Below are 12,679 nucleotides of genomic sequence, written 5' to 3' on the forward strand. Positions count from 1 at the left end.
ATTGAGAAAAAATGGCATTATTGTCTGAATATGGAAAGACAAATTAGGGAGACAACTTTACCCCAAGTAATGCCAGAGTTGATAAAGGGACAAATTGCTAAGGTAATGAAAAAATATGCAGTTAGGTTCACACCTAAGTATAGAGCCTTTAGCATTCTCAAAAAGAATATTGAAGACGTGGTTAAGAAATCAACTCAAATATGGAAACTCATTAATGGGTTAACCACTATGAAGAAAGGAGAAGTTGACTCTACAGAGGGTAAAGATGATAATGAAGATGATGAAAAAGATAATGATAAGGAAGAGGATGATAAAGATAATTAAGTTGGAGGAGAGACAGAAAAGAAAGATGATGACAAGGAAACAACTGAGTAACAATAAGAAGAATAAAGTGTGCATGATGCACAATTGCTGAGTGTTATTCCTCCCCATGAAACTACCAAAATCACTAAAACTATACTTGTTAAGGATGTCTCTGACCCATCACCTCAGAACATCAATTCTCTTACTGTAGAAGATTTTAGATCAATCTACTTTGTAGGAAAAATTATGTGGTAATCCTGTTTTGGTGAGTGTGGAAGAATTGCAAAAGTTAGTAACTGATCTCACAAGGGAAAAGGTGAATGCACAATAACCACTTTCCATCATCCCTTTAGTTATTCATGTACAACCTTCAATTCAAATGATAGTAGATACCTCTACTAAGGTTGATACAGTTGAAAAGAAAGCAAAAGAACAAGACATGACTATAGGACAACAAGAGGAAACAAGATAGATAGATTCATTTGCAGCTAGAGCACAAGAACAAGGTGCCAACCAAGTCATAGTAATAGACTAGGGAAATCCTAAAGAGATGGAACCAAACATGAAGGAACAAGTGGCCATACAAGAACTGGTAGCCTTATGAGCATCTACCACTCCTTCTCCACAAACTCTTCAAAAGCCAAGCACAGATGCTACTCCATTGTAGATCTCAGTGCCAAGCCCTAGCTCATTAAAGGTTGACAAGGTAATACATTATAGATACATAAGCCTTGATGAAGAAATTATTATTCCAAAGTATGACTATGATTCTATGACATTGGACCAAATAAGCATTTTACAACAAGGCTTAGAAAGGAAAAAAGCATCAAGAAATTCTTAGGAGAGAAGATAGGTAGAAGCAAGCACTCCAAGATATAAAGGACATCTTTTTAGATGCATTTAGCCTACCAACTCTTGATGAGACCAAGACACTAATAGAACAATTGATAGATATAGTGGAGAAGGTCAGTAATGAAGACCTTGATACAAATGCAAAACTTTTGGAATGGTCTGAAAAGAAGTTTCAAGGTGAGGTAAATGAGAAAATATCTAGTGAGATAGCACTACAACAAGTTGCATTGGTAACCAAGGTTGAGGATGTGAAGAAGGTTCTTGAGAATATATTCTCATTGTACACAAAACTATGTAATCCTACACTCTTTGCCCAAGAGACCATAAGTCACATTCTGAGTCTAGAAAGCAAAATACTAGCATCAAGTGCAAGCCTACCTTTAAATCCAGCTCAAAGTGAGAAGCATTTTAGAAAACTGCTTTAGACACAAAGTTAGTTAGCTATCTTAACAACATATGAGGCTAATATTAGAGCCAAACTAACAAGTATTTAGGCTACCCTCACCCCACATATAGAGATAATGCGAGAGGAGCTAGGCTATGCTAAAACTCTATTGAAGAAAGACCCCAATCTTTCTACTTTAGAAGGTCTAGTACACCTTGCTACTGAGATTGCAATCCAAATTAAGTCATTGAATGTTGCATGTGATAATTGGGATGCATCTCTAAGGACAATAATGGATGTCTATAAATCATTTTTGAACAAACACACAATAAGTGTATAGCCCATTTGACATGTGTCAAAAAGGGGGAGAAATGTACTATAGGGGGAGATAATATAATATGGGGAGAAATAGAAAAAGGGGAGCATAGCCAAAGAGGAGAGTATGAACAAAAAGGGAGATATACAATTTTGGAGAGAAAGTGACAAATATATACAAATATCAGCTAAGGGAGAGCATATTAGATGAAAGAGTATTAGATATAGCACATTGAAGTCAAAGTGTATCAATAGAGATACATCAACTCAGGGGGAGTTATAAAATTTTGAGGTATACAAGTTAGTGCACAATTTTGAAAATTTGAAGTTTTATATATAAGACGAGTCATGGATATGTTATGCTCGAGAAGATTAAGGATAATATTGTATATTCAAGTGTTTTTGACACTTATGTCAAAGGGGGAGATTGTTGATCTCAGATTGGTTTTGAAAAGTGAGTGTCAACACACTTAAGCCATTTACTTAGTTCATGCCAAACTTGTAATACATGCTGAGCACAACGTGTAAATATTAGACCATGCTGAGTTATAATGAGTGTCAAGTCACTCATGTGCTGAGTCACTCAAGTTTCAAGCAAATGGATCATGCTAAGTAATTTAGGAGCTGAGTAAATAGTGGATGCTGAGTAATGTAGGTGCCGAGTAAAAATATAAAGATTAGTGCATGCTGAGCATCAAAGTCTTTATATGCCGAGTGACACAATTTTAATATATTTGTTTATAATGGTACAAACAAATATGTAAACCATTTTTGAGCTGACTTAAGATTATATTTTGTTATTTTGAAGATAAGGACGAATCTATATTTGGATTCCCTATGTAATTACATGAAACCAATCAAAAAATAGGAAGGATTAATCTCAGCTATAAATTCATACCTAACCCTAAGCCACCTAAGTCTTCCTAAGTTGGAAAAAGCCCTAAACTCTTTATGATGAGATATGAGAGTAAGTGTGTAAGGAATTGAAGGAGCAAACAAGATAGTTTGCATGCAGAGCATTCAAGGTGACTTAGATGAAAGAGTGAATTGCATAATCAGTTAGAGAAAAACAAAGGATAGAGTAAAGGATACAACATTGAGACATTTGATTATGAAGGATCAAGAAGACATTATGTAGAGGTGATTTGTTATTAGGCAAGAAAGTGCCAATCATAGGATCTATGCTAAGACATTTTAACAGGTGATTTTAGTTAAATCTCTTAACAAAGTAGTCCTAATAGGCTACGTGAAACCCTTTAACAGGGTGTTTACTTAGTTGTAAGTTGAAGTCCTCTAACAAGGAACACTTCTAATATGGGTTTAAAATCCTTTAACAAGATGAGACCTAATAGTCTTTGTAAGCCTTTAACAAGGAAAACCTTTCATAGGGTAGATCATGTTTCATGGTGAAAACATTGTAACCTTCATTGGATACACTTTATTACTACAGTACTAAAGATTTGTGGGTGTCATCCCCACCCCAGTTTTACCTTCTCACTTGGAGGGTTTCTAGGTAATCATATTTGGTGTTATGTGTGTGAATGCTAACATGATTATGTGGTTTAGACACATATGCTTAACATGTTATTTCAGCTTACTTATTGAATGCATATGATGAATGTATGGTGAAAGTTTTATGGGTCCAAGTTTAAACTACTGATTCAACCCACCTCTCAAAAGTTTACCTTTCCTCTTATAATTCCAACACTCTATTTGTTATATTTTTTCATTCATTGCTTCAACCCAACTTTCATTATCTAGAGCATCTTTAACATTTCTAGGTTCAAATTCAGCAAGTAAATATGTACCTTTTAATTTTCTTCTTGTCATTGTTCCATTAGATTTGTCTCCAATGATCTAATCAGGTGCATGATGCCTTTTGACATATCTTGCTAACACAAGTTCTTTGGATTTGGAATGAGTTCCATTGTTTTCATCATGAACTTTAGTATCTAGCTCAGGTCCCACTATCTATAACTCGAGTCCATCAAACTCGGTTTGAACTAGCTCAATAGCCTCTGATTGTGATTCGACTCTTTTAGGGTGTGACTCGGGTTGCACTATCTACAACTCGGTAACTGTTGGAGATTTTAGGGACTCATGGGGTGAAGCTTCCCTTCTCTCAGATAGATTTGGTAGGGAATCAGGTTCATAGTAAACAAATCTTCTATAATCCTCTAGCTCTTTATTGCTTTCTTCTTCACTCTCTTTTGCAAACTCATCAATTCTCACATATGCACTTTCTATGATTTTATGAGTAGACAAATTCAAACATTTGTATGCTTTAATTTTGTAGGAGTATCCTAGAAATATGTCTTCATTACCTTTGACATCAAATTTTCCTTTTCTAAATTCTTTCAAGATATAACATTTGCTACCAAATACTTTCGAGTAACTTACAATAGGTTTGTAGCCATACCATAGTTGATTAGGAGTTTGGTTTGAATTTTTCTTCAATTGTACAGTGTTCAAGGTATGAACTACAGTGCTAATAGCTACCTTCTAGTATTTGATTGCAACATTATTTTCAATCATCAATGTTTTTGTATAATCCATGATGGATCTATTTCTTCTTTCAGGTATACCATTCTACTGAGGTGTACCAGTGGCTAATACTTGTCTTTTGATCCCCTTTCAATGTAGAAATCATTGAATTCATTGGAGATGAGTTCACCACCTTTGTCTAATCCTAAACATTTTAATTTCTTTTTCTATTCTTGCCAAATACCATTTGAACTTTTGAAAAGCTTCTAATTTTTCTTTTAGATACATTACAGTCATCATTCTAGGATAATCATCAACAAAAATAATGAAAAACTTTTCTCCACTATAACTCTTTATTCCAATAGTTCCACATAAGTCAGTATGCATAAGTTCTAAGACTTCTTATGATTGAAAGTTCTTTCTTTTGAAACTAGCCTTTCCCATCTTACCAATTTGGTAATTTTTGCATAGAACCATATCAAGCTTTTTCAAAATAGGAATACCTCTTACTCTTCTATGCTTGCTTATCTTAACTAGATTATCAAATTGATAAGTAGAAGATAATTTCCACAGCTAGTCAAATTGTGATATGAATATTAGGATTTAACTGTGTGATTTTGAGTCAAACTCGATGACCCATATTTCATGAGTAGTGATTCAACATGAATCCATCTCTCATGAGAATAAATGGAACACTTAGCACTCATTGGATCTAGGTGATGCTCACAGGGGTGAAGCACCGGGACTTCCCGGGAGGTCACCCATCCCAGTACTACTCCAGCCTGAGCGCGCTTAACTGCGGAGTTTCCTCCTTAGTTAAACCCAAAGCTTGCAACCCCATTTGCAAAACCTTCACCAAGTGTTGTGCCTTATGAACCATTCATTAGAAAGCCCCTTAAGCTCATCAATTGATAAGTAGGAGATAATTTCCACAGCTAGTCAAATTGTGATATGAATATCAGGATTTAACTGTGTGATTTTGAGTCAAACTCGATGACCCATATTTCATGAGTAGTGATTCAACATGAATCCATCTCTCATGAGAATAAATGGAACACTTAGCACTCATTGGATCTAGGTGATGCTCATAAGGGTGAAGCACCGGGACTTCCCGAGAGGTCACCCATCCCAGTACTACTCCAGCCTGAGTGCGCTTAACTACGGAGTTTACTCCTTAGTTAAATCCAAAGCTTGCAACCCCATTTGCAAAACCTTCACCAAGTGTTGTGCCTTATGAACCATTCATTAGAAAGCCCCTTAAGCTCATCAATTGATAAGTAGGAGATAATTTCCACAGCTAGTCAAATTGTGATATGAATATCAGGATTTAACTGTGTGATTTTGAGTCAAACTCGATGACCTATATTTCATGAGTAGTGATTCAACATGAATCCATCTCTCATGAGAATAAATGGAACACTTAGCACTCATTGGATCTAGGTGATGCTCACAGGGGTGAAGCACCGGGACTTCCCGGGAGGTCACCCATCCCAGTACTACTCCAGCCTGAGCGCGCTTAACTACGGAGTTTCCTCCTTAGTTAAACCCAAAGCTTGCAACCCCATTTGCAAAACCTTCACCAAGTGTTGTGCCTTATGAACCATTCATTAGAAAGCCCCTTAAGCTCATCAATTGATAAGTAGGGGATAATTTCCACAGCTAGTCAAATTGTGATATGAATATCAGGATTTAACTGTGTGATTTTGAGTCAAACTCGATGACTCATATTTCATGAGTAGTGATTCAACATGAATCCATCTCTCATGAGAATAAATGGAACACTTAGCACTCATTGGATCTAGGTGATGCTCATAGGGGTGAAGCACCGGGACTTCCCGGGAGGTCACCCATCCCAGTACTACTCCAGCCTGAGCGCGCTTAACTACAGAGTTTCCTCCTTAGTTAAACCCAAAGCTTGCAACCCCATTTGCAAAACCTTCACCAAGTGTTGTGCCTTATGAACCATTCATTAGAAAGCCCCTTAAGCTCATCAATTGATAAGTAGGGGATAATTTCCATAGCTAGTCAAATTGTGATATGAATATCAGGATTTAACTGTGTGATTTTGAGTCAAACTCGATGACCCATATTTCATGAGTAGTGATTCAACATGAATCCATCTCTCATGAGAATAAATGGAACACTTAGCACTCATTGGATCTAGGTGATGCTCAAGGGGCTTATCTCCTACTTATCAATTGATGAGCTTAAGGGGCTTTCTAATGAATGGTTCATAAGGCACAACACTTGGTGAAGGTTTTACAAATGGGGTTGCAAGCTTTGGGTTTAACTAAGGAGGAAACTCCGTAGTTAAGCGCGCTCAGGCTGGAGTAGTACTGGGATGGGTGACCTCCCAGGAAGTCTCGGTGCTTCACCCCTGTGAGCATCACCTAGATCCAATGAGTGCTAAGTGTTCCATTTATTCTCATGAGAGATGGATTCATGTTGAATCACTACTCATGAAATATGGGTCATCGATTTTGACTCAAAATCACACAGTTAAATCCTGATATTCATATCACAATAGATTATCAAAGTTTACATGACATAATCTTTTGTGCCATAACCAACTTTCTTCTACTTGAGCAATAAAACATGAACTTTCACTAAGATCAAGATAAAATAAATTACCTTTTTTTTGCTTTCCAAATCCAACCATATTTCCTTTTCCATCTAGTAGTTTGGCCCTTCCATCCATGAATTCTACCTTGAATTCAATGTTATTCAACTGTACTGCAATCAGTAGTTTATGCTTTAGTATTTCAACCCAATAAGCATTGTGACATATAAGTTCCTTTGTCAAAGAAATACATCCTTTTCCTTTTATATTACAAGGTTCATTGTTTCCAAATCTCACACTAACACCATCATAATATTCCATGTGCTCAATTTTTATTTTATTTTAAATCTCTAGTCATATGATGTGAATGGCCACTATCAATAATCCATGTATCATTTTTGCTAACATGAGAGATAATCACCATTTTGTCTCCTTCATCATTAGATTCATCTTTTACTTCAATATACACCATTTCATCTTCACTGTTATTAGGATCTTTAGCCATAAAATAAGATTTCTTATCTTTGCCTTGTAGTTCTTGTAGTTCTTGAAACCCTTCTTAACTTTGTGCTTATTGCTTTTATTTTCATCTTTGTTTTCTCTATTTGGACACCTTGCATCAATGTGAGCAACTTTTTCACAAGAAAAGCAGATTAGAGGAAATTTACCTTTGTACTTTCCTTTGCCTTTGGAATACTTTCTTGCAAGTAGGGCTTCAACAACTCCAAGATCACTATCTAAGCTTTCTTCTATTTATTCTTCTTCACTTCCTAGTTGATTAGACTTTGATTTCTTATTCTTTTTCTTGAGTGAGAGTTTATCTTCAAATTAGACTCAACACCTTTTGAGCTAGGAACATAGTTATCAAAGTTATCTAACTCAAAAGTTGTCAATCTTCCAAGTAGAGCATCCAAAGATATTTTATTATTTGGATTACATCAAATATCTTAAATAACAGACACTCTAATTGCATAAATAGGAAGAATATTTATAAGTACCTTGCTTACAACTATTTTTTCTTGAATTTCTCCTCTAGATACTTTGATTGCACTCACACTTGCTTTGATTCTTTCCACATATTTTGCAATGTTTTCATCTTCTATCATTTTCATCTGATCAAAATGACCTCTTAGAATTTCAGCTTTAGCTCTTCTTACATTTTCATCTCCTCCATAAATGTCTTTTAGTTTGGTCCACATTTCATGAGCAGTTTTGCAATCATTTACTTCATCAAATTCAACATAACTGAGAGCAGATGCAATATCAATCATCACGATGTTATGATTCATCTTTTTAGCAATATCTTCAGCTGATAATGTTCTAGTGGGAGTCTTGTATTCAATACGAAGATATTTACAACTTGAATCACTGATGGTAGGCAAATGTAACCTCATAAGTCCTTGCCATGCTCCAAAATTGTCTCTATTCAGCTTGGGAATCTCTCTTCTATAAGACATCCCAATCTTTAGCTTAGGTCCTTGAAACCTTCTCTGCAATTACCAAATGCTCTAATACCAATTGTTGAGAATATAAGAGAGTAACTAAGAGGGGATGGGTGAATCAATTACCACAAAAATAAATCTCAGATCCCTTTAGATGTCAGTACAAAATAAAATTTGAAAACTAAATACTGTCGATGCTCAACAAACAGACATAAAATGTTGTAACTTGGTAAATACTAAATATTCTTGGAAAGTACTTAACATAAAAATATTAGGATGTTATCTGTGATTATCATTACTTTAACTTAGATGCAAACACATAAAAGAAAATAGCACGAACACAATTCACACGAAGAGTTAACATGGAAACCCAATTTGGGAAAAATCACAAATTGAGACTAGTTATTGTTTTCACTCTTCTGAAGTGAGCCTTGTTAGGAGCCAACCCTGTTAAAGGTTACAAAACACACTATTAGGTGTGACCTTATTAAAAGATTTAATTACCTTGTTAGGAGTGTCCTTTTTAGAGGTCTTTAGACAATTCAATAGAAGTGCCACCTTGTTAGAGGTCTTACAAATAGATGTTAAGCCAACTATGTTAAGAGATTTTGATCATTGCTACAATGGTTAGAGAGTAAAAATGAGATGATTTGATTTCTAATGCAACTAAATTGCTGATTATAGATCTCTATTCTGGCTTTTACTTGATCCTTCCTGATTGGCTATATCTTTTTAGATCCACAAGGATATTTTGCTTATCCTTTTGATTTTCTTCCTTACTGTATTATTAGATCTTTAAAATCTTCCATGCATTCACACTCTTACACACACTTTCAAACTCTCAACTTGAACTTATACTTATATCATTCATATTATCAAGTAAGCTCATATACAATTTAGAATAACTAGTATTCATCACCTCAGTTGGCTAGAACTAATAGATAAATCAATTAAACTCAAAATTCCAAAATAAAAAATCCTTCGTTAGCCAACCCTGCTCGATAGACACTAACTTAGAAATGATTTTCCTATGTTAACCAAGTGAACTCGGTTAACACTACATATTTATGAAGATCCTTTGGTAACCAAGTGAGCTTGGTTAACATTGGTTCCATCCAACATTTCTTTCATTAAGCAAGTGATCTTGGTTAAAATTCATCTTCTATAAACTTTCCTTTGATGCCCAAGTGAACTTGGTAGGCACTTCCTTTTGAACTAGGTAAACATAGGAATACTCAGTAGACACAAAAAATTGTCTTCATTGCTTGAGAAAACTCGACATGCACTGATAGATGATGTTATGACATTTGTGTAACATCAAAGATAATACACAATTAATCAATTGTATCCGACAAGATTACATCATCCAAAAATATCATAATAATCAACAATTAATTCTTAATTTCTTTCAAATACAAATTGCTATCTGCTACACCTTTAAAAATCCTGACTTTGCCAAATATTTGTCTACTCTTGCATACCATATTATAGGTGCTTTCTTGAGACCATACAATTCTTTCTTCAATTTAAATACCATGTGTTTTTCTTTTGTCAAAGGAAATCCTTCTAGCTTCTCAATATAGACTTCTTCTTGAAGTTCTCCATTTAGAAATGCTGACTTTACATCCATCTCATACACTATTAAATTTCTTTCTTGTTGCATAAGTCAAGAACATGTTGGAATTCTTTAGAATAACTTAGAGTGGGGGGGGGTGTGAATTAGTTATCCAAGGTCCAAATGTACAATTAAATTTTTTCATAGCTTAAACCAATATCCATAAAATATTTTCATTATGCATGCATCCATTAGAGTATGCAATCATTCAAACTTGTAGGTTACTATCAAATAAACTTTGCAAAAATGTAAACATGAAATATAATAGATTCAATAACACATTTGACACAAGGATTTAACATGGAAACCCAATTTGGGAAAAGGATTTCAATCACCCTATTAGGAGTGAGCCTTGTTAGAGGACTTTAGATCATTCACTTGAAATGTCACCTAGTTAAAGGATTAACAAATGATTGGTAGGTCAACCTTAATCCAAAGGATTTACCTAGATTGATACAATGATTAGAAAGTAACAGCAAGGCTTGATCTGATAACAACTTACAACACACTTGTAGATTACAGATCTCTATTTCAGTCCTCCATTTTGTTTGGCTTTCACACACTTTATCTTTGATAGCTTTTTCACCCTTCAAGTATCCATACCCTTAAGCATTCTTGCTTTGTTTGCTAATGCAATCTCTTCACTTAGGTCACTAAATTAAGAAATACCCTAGACTCCTTGTCTTCCTTAGGTTCTTGTACATGACAACCATTGCTTCAGACCAACCATATCTATAAATAGAGAATTAAGATCTTTTGTTGTTCATCCTCCATAATCTATTTTAGGGTTAGATTAGATTAGGTAGGATTCAATGAATCTACCCATCATTTCATTTCATTCCCTTCTAGAAACTTCTCTTTCAATCCTCTTTAAATTATTGTTAAAATAGTTTACCATGAATTCATACCACCATTTCATCAATCTTATCTTCCACATGGTTCACACAATCTAAGAAATCAAACTTGTTGGTTTAGATTCATCAAATTCTTGATCTTTTTCACAATGATGATACTCAACATTAACTGGCTTTTGATACTTGACACATATTGCATTTCTCAACATCCTCTATCAAGTCACTTGATACAAAATAAAGTTTACTAGTGCTCGACATCAACTAAACTTTACTTGGTTTACACTATTTGACTTGGCTTATACTGAAATTGACTTTTCTCGGTTCCAGCTAGTTTTCTACTCTAGTTACACTAACTTTTCTTGACACCTATTGTGCATAATGTTTAAGCTTGGAAGAAAAATTTCATTTAACTTAATTAGTGTAACCAATGTTTGAAGCCTTAAGTAGATTACCAATGCATTATAACATCACTATCTTAATTGATCCTTGTACTCTTTTTCCATATCATAACTCAACCTTTCCTCTAGGTTCTATTGTTACCTCATTTGATCAAATCCTATTCATCAATCAAACAATTGATAGTACTTAAATCATATAAGCAATTGTCTTACCAACAAGTAGCAAGTTTGACATCAGTGGCAAAATAATGTTTGAAACACATTTATCATACTTGCATCAATCTATTTTCAAAAATCTTCGTCTTTGGCATGGATGGCAAACCAAACTGACCAAAATTAATTAGTATGACCAACATAATACCAAAAAGAAAATAATTTCTTGTATTGAAATCTCTCCCTCTATTAGCAATTTTCATCTTCTAAATAGGTTATAAAATTCTATTATGATCAAAAGACAATCAATCAACTCATCCTTATGACTCCCTCTTGATTACTTCTTATATCTCCCTCTTACTAGGTAGATGTAATCAATAGGTATACTTTCTCCCTTTGAGTAGATATTCCATGTTTCTTATATCTATATCTTCTATCTAGATTTCTCCCTCGATAATATATCTCCCTCTTATTTCAATATCTTTATCTCCCTCTTTGACAACAATGCCAAAGACTTGTCATCTTCATATGCAAATATGAAATTTTTTTAGTTTCTCTCTTGGTCACCTAGCTTGTCACTGATTTGTAGCTCCAACTCTTTGATTACTTTGGGCAGCTCTTAAAGTAAGATCCATTGCATCAATGCATAACATATGTCAATCAACTTGTTTGATGTAGGGCACTCCTCATGATTGTTAGATAGCCTTTGATAGGGGTATCACCCTTATTTTACCTCTTAGATACTCATGAGCATCCTTAGGCAATGCTTTTGTGAAGATATCAGCTATTTTCTCTCTTGTGTTAACATATTCCATCTTCACCTCTTTATCTTGAACTAATTCTCTCAAGTAATGATACTTGATTGCAATGTGCTTAGTCTTTGTATGCATCACATGATTCTTTGATATATTTATAGCACTTATATTAACACAATAAAGTATCACAAGTTTGATGATTTTCTCCTTAATATCTTTGAGTAGTTGTTTTATCCATACAATGTTTGTACAATTTATTATAGGACCAACATATTTAGCTTCAATAATAGATTGAGAAATTTTCTTTTATTTTTTGCTAGTCCATGTAATTAGCCATTTGCCTAAGGAAAATAATTCTCCATTGGTGCTCTTTCTGTCATCAATATTTCTAGCCCAATCAATATTAGTGTAGGCTCTCAATTCAAATTTCTCATTTTTCTTGTGGTAGAGACCATAGTCCTCTACTCCTTTTAGATATCTCATTATTCTCTTTATGATCATCAAATGATTCTCCATAGGATTAGTAGAGAATCTTGCAACTATCCCTATAGATAATGCAATAT

The sequence above is a fragment of the Cupressus sempervirens genome, chromosome 8 (assembly GCF_028749045.1).
Source record: "Cupressus sempervirens isolate cs-2001-9-10 chromosome 8, ASM2874904v1, whole genome shotgun sequence".
NCBI classification, from domain to species: Eukaryota; Viridiplantae; Streptophyta; class Pinopsida; order Cupressales; family Cupressaceae; genus Cupressus; species Cupressus sempervirens.